This window comes from Myotis brandtii, unplaced genomic scaffold, assembly GCF_000412655.1.
Source record: "Myotis brandtii unplaced genomic scaffold, ASM41265v1 scaffold513, whole genome shotgun sequence".
NCBI classification, from domain to species: Eukaryota; Metazoa; Chordata; class Mammalia; order Chiroptera; family Vespertilionidae; genus Myotis; species Myotis brandtii.
The window spans coordinates 2,721,559-2,727,046 of NW_005369552.1; the positions used below are offsets into that span (position 1 = coordinate 2,721,559).

The following is a 5,488-nucleotide window of genomic DNA, read 5'->3' on the forward strand; positions in this document are numbered from 1 at the left end:
CCGGGAGCAGGCCTAAGCCAGCAGGTCGTTATCTCCTGAGGGGTCCCAGACTGCGAGAGGGCACAGGCCGGACCCCCCTCCCCCACCCCCCGAGGGCACAAATTTTTGTGCACCAGGCCTCTAGTATTCTCTATAAAAGACTACAATTACACATGCTGAGAAAATAGTGCAAATTATTAATCCAAACTATCTGCAAGGGGCTATCTAGTTTTACTATGATGTTTACACAAAATAGACAATAATGATGTTAAATTAATAAATCCAAAATTGTTGAGGAATGGTCCAATCATAAGTTCTTGGTCTGGATTCTCTTCTCAATAGCACAACAGGCTACTGGTTTCTTCAATATGTTAAGTTCTCCTTTAGTAAATCAATCAATTAAAATTTAAAGAAAACAATCACACAACCTCGTGTTTTGCTGTCATTGAAAATTACTGACTTCTAATCTCGGCTCAGTGAAACAATTTCTACTTGTGCTAACTCAGTCCCCTTTCCACCATGGTTATGCCAAATCCCCACCATTATCCTTTCCTAACCCCAATCGCTTCCCTCACCAATTAACCTTTAATCCCATCCACCTCTTAGAAACCATAGCTTTGAACTTGCTCACCTTTCACAACCCAACCTATAAATATCCTATCTATTCTCACCTCTCTTCTTCCTTTTCAGTGCAACTCTCCTCCTAGTGACACCAGCACTCTGCCTAGGAACACAGCTAGCACTTAGTTGGTACTTATAAAATGCAACAAATTAATTCCTTCACCCTGCTCATCCTGTCCTTTCCTACATTTTGGGGGACCTCTATCAGCTCTCTCCTCTTTTTTCATCCCCTACATCTTCCAACATTTCCTTTTCATGGTTTTTTTCCCTAATAGCATGTTATCAATCTTAAACAAAATAAAACAACCTACAAACCTTTTTTGTTACTGCCTCATCTCTTTCTTTTCTATGTAGTCATGCTTCATTAAAATAAAAAGTTTGGGTGGAGCACACCCACGCCTTTCTTCCCTCTCCAGCAGGGATCTCCTAAACTTTAAGGGTCCCCTGGAGACTTGCAACCAGGGGAGCAATAGGCAGCAGCAACTCATCCTGGGCTAAGCCCCTGAACCTGTCTCCAAGGCCCCCTTTTCTCAGTGAGCTAACAGGAGTCCTACCTTGGCTCTCACCTGTTGCTTCCTCTATTCTAAGCCCTTCCTGTTTCACTGTCCCCAGCTGTAATAAATGTACTCTCAAAATCAAATAAATAAAGTGTGCCTGATAATTATATTAAGGAAGTACTGTCAATTTTTTTGAGTAGGATATTATAGTTACGTATTCTTAAGTAATTCTTAACTTTTAAAGATATGTATTTAAATAATTACAGATAAAAGGATATGATATCTGAGTTTAGCTATAAAATAATACAGTTGGGGGACAGGAGTTATAGATGAAACAAAATTGATTATGTGTTCATTCTTCAAGATAGGTTATGGACACATGGGGACTCATCTATTTCCTTTTCCTTTTGATATGTATTATTAGGCGAAATTTTAAACTTTTTTTTTCAAGTAACCTATGCTCAGATTCCTTTTCTTAATTTTTGCAAAGTTTAGAAATTATTTGAAGCCACCAAATTCATTGGACACACTTCTACCTTTAACCTTACTTGCACTCTCCAAGGCACCTGATACTCTGGCCCACTCTGTGCTTACTTTCCTTCTCCTTTGTCATTTGTTATGCATGCTCTCTGGGGTTCTTCCTCTCTGCCTTCTAACCTCAGTATACTGTGTGAGCTTTCCTCCCACTTCCTCTCAAAAATGTCCAACACACATACATACATACGTACACGCACGCACGCACACACACACACACACACACACACACACACACACCGTAAATGCTGCCGCTTTGCAAGAGTTCCATATTCAAACTTCTCCCTTCTTCGTTTCTACACATTCCTCCTCCGTGAACTGGTCCATTCCCTTCTATAACTTCACTACGAGCATGCAAACCTCGACCTCTAGCCCTGAGCTCTCTCCTGAACTCCAGATCCAAATGCATCCTTACCTGAATACCCCACAGGAACCTTGGACAAACAGTCAAAACTGAACTGATTTATCTTTATCTTTCATCTCCACAAAAACCTACTCCTTCTCACCTCAACCAATGGTTTCATGATCCTGTCAGTCATTCTAGCCAGAAAACTAGGAATCAGTTGTCTTACAATTCCAAATCTTTCTAGCCCCAACACCCAGACTCTTAAGTCAGATCAATTTTATCTCTTAAACCAGAGCAGCGGTTCTCAACCTGTGGGTTGAGACCCCTTTGGAGGTCGAATGACCCTTTCACAGGGGTCGCCTAAGACCATCGGAAAACATATATAATTACATATTGTTTTTGTGATTAATCACTATGCTTTAATTATGTTCAATTTGTAACAATGAAAATACATCCTGCATATCAGATATTTACATTACGATTCATAACAGTAGCAAAATTAGTTATGAAGTAGCAACGAATATAACTTTATGGTTGAGGGTCACCACAAGATGAGGAATTGTATTAAAGGGTCGCGGCATTATGAAGGTTGAGAACCACTGAACTAGAGGGTGGTGCACAAAATTTGTGCACGGGTAGGGTCCCAGGCCTGGTCAGCAATCAGGGCCCATCAGGGCCTTCCGGTTGCCGGCCGGGGCCTCCCTTCCCCGGCTGCTGGCTACCAGCTGGGGCCTTCCTTCGTTCCACGCTGCCCCCTGGTGGTCAGCGCACATCATAGCAAGCGATTGAACTCCCAGTCTCCAGGTCAAATTCGGGAGGGGACAATTTGCATATTAGGCTTTTATATAAATAGATATTTCTACAATCCATCTCTTTTTATAACTCCAACTGCTTAGTTCAGATTCTCTTCATTTCTCTACTGGATGTTGTTGTTATTGTTGTTCTATAGTAAAATTGGTTTCCCTACCACGACTCTAAATCTATCCTCCCCAAGGTTCATTCTCCACGATGAAGCTGGAGCTTTCTTTCTAAAACACAAACTCAGTAACACTACTCCACTTGAAATTCTTCAATGGTCACTCCAGGTTGAAGAAAATTCTAAACTCTTTATCATGGTACTCAAGCACTTTTAGATCTGGCCTCACCCACTACACTGCATGTATTCTGGGATTCAGTCATCAGAATGACCTAGAGTTCCCCCTAATACAAAGCACTCAAATATATCTCAAAAGCATGTTGTTCCATTTACCTAGAATGACTTTTCTCATCCTCTCTCCAGTGAAAGTTTACTCAACTTTCTTAGTACAAGTCAAATGTCACATCATTCTGGAGACTTACCCTGATCTCTTTAGACAGAGTCAGGATCTTTCTATAAATGTGTACAGAGAACGGCACTACTGGATGAGATCTTGACTCAGATGAGTTAGACACATGTGGACTGAAATCCCAGGTTCACACCTTATCACCTACAACTTTGGGCAAGATCTCTAAGTCTGTTTTCTCACTTCTAAATGACAGTTGCAACTTCACAAAATGTGAGGATTCTGTAAGAGGCTAGAGCAGGGGTGGGCAAACTTTTTGACTCGAGGGCCACAATGGGTTCTTAAACTGGACCGGAGGGCCAGAACAAAAGCATGGATGGAGTGTTTGTGTGAACTAATATAAATTCAAAGTAAACATCATTACATAAAAGGGTACGGTCTTTTTTTTTTTAGTTTTATTCATTTCAAACGGGCCATAGTTTGCCCACGGCTGGGCTAGAGAGTAAGTAGTCAATAAATGTTAGTGTTATATTACTATTTATTCCTACTCTGGCCTCCTATAGCAACGTGTACCCATCTCCAGCCCACTATTGTGATGACATGACTCTTCCCCATGCAGGACACACACCATCTTCTATCATCTCTATATTCCCACCAGCTGGCATAATGCCTAGCACATAATATATTCTTAATAAATCCTGAATGAATAAATAAAATGCTTCAAATCCCTAAATATATATATAAAGCCAGCAACTGGAATGCCATAAGGACCAGAACGACTGGTCGCTATGACGCCCACTGCGGCCAGCGAACTGACCAGATCAGGGGTGGGGCCGGCCGGCCAATCTCCCACAGTCCCTCCCCCTGGCCAGCCCCGCCCCTGATCACACCCCCCACCCCAATAAGGGCGGGGCTAGCCAGCCAACCTCCTGCAGCCCCTTCCCCCTGCTGGCCCACTCCCGATCAGCCCCCACTACCCTGATCAGCCCACGTCCCCTCCCCCAGCCAGCTCCCCCACACCATTCGGGGGCGGGTCCAGCAGCCCACCACCCACAGCCCCTCCCCACAGCCAGCCCAGCCCTGATTGGGGCCCGATCAGGGGAAGCCGGCCAGCCAACCTCCTGCCATCTCCTCTTCCCAACAGGCCTGGCCCTAATCCACCCCAATTGGGGCCAGGCTGTCCAGACCCTGCCTGTGCACAAATTCGTGCACTGGGCCTCTAGTGTTAATGATATGCTAAGGTCACTCAACTGCTTGCTATGATGTGCACTGGCCACCAGGGGGCAGACAGTTGACCGGTTGACCAGTAGGTTAGCTTGCTGCTGAGTACTATGTAACAGAAGGCTTCGATTTTTTTTCTAATGGTCTTACCAAACCTACTTTCCATTAAATTGCTACTTTAAGTAAAATTTCCAGAGGCTAGCTTCATTTTAATTGACAAAAGGAATTTTATACTGGCCTTGTATTATTTTATTGTTTAAACACACACAAAAAAAGCACACCATACTACAAACAATTTTCCAACATTCTATATAAAATACGAAATTTCTATGATGATTATCTATTAAAGAAAAAATTGTAAGGGTCATCAAGGCAGGTTGCCTAAGTCTGTATCAGATTCCTTACCACCAAAGCCTAAGCCAACTCTGGGGACTAAGGTGTACTCCAGAGCATTGATTAATAATAATAATAATAGTAGTAGTAGTAGTAGTAGTAGTAGTAGTAGAATTCAGCATTTTTCATCCTAAAAACATGCTCCTGAGAAATTCTAAAAAACAACTGACTAATCAAAGAAAATATTACTACTCACTGCTAAAAATAAAAAAAAAAAGTCTGCGATTTTTGGAGTTGACCTAATCTTCAAAATAGAATCAAAATATGTGTAGGCACTGTTCAAGCTGGGGGAGGAGGATAACTCACTTTGCGATCCTGACCCTCAGTAAGTAAAATTCAAAAATGCAAAACGGTAAAAACTCCAGGTACTACGATATAATAGCACGGTATCTTTTACCACGTCTACACTTAACCTTTAAACATCAATGAATTATCAATCAATGGGTTTAATATGCAAACACCTCTGGGCTACTGCAGAATAAACATAATTAAATATGTAGAAATAAACGTATCAGGGAAAGGAAAGCCTGATAAAATTGAGCTCCTCGGATCTCACATCAAACGTGTGCCATACATACGGTTCTGCACCGAGAGGCAGCACCCTGGGGGGTCAGAGGCTCCGCCGGCCCACGGCC

General features: G+C 42.5%; 1 protein-coding gene across 4 annotated transcripts in view; it reads right to left on the reverse strand.

Moving 5' to 3' along the window:
* KATNAL1 (katanin p60 subunit A-like 1) overlaps positions 1 to 5,488 on the reverse strand; it is a 99,081-nt gene that overhangs the window by 92,962 nt on the left and 631 nt on the right. Inside the window, exon 1 of one of the 4 annotated variants that reach the window (XM_014548572.1) lies at positions 5,432 to 5,482. The exons of the other annotated variants lie outside the window; for them this stretch is intronic. The gene's annotated coding sequence lies outside the window, so the exon portion shown is untranslated. Of the gene's footprint in view, positions 1 to 5,431; positions 5,483 to 5,488 lie in introns of those variants that run through there. 4 annotated transcript variants of the gene reach the window in all.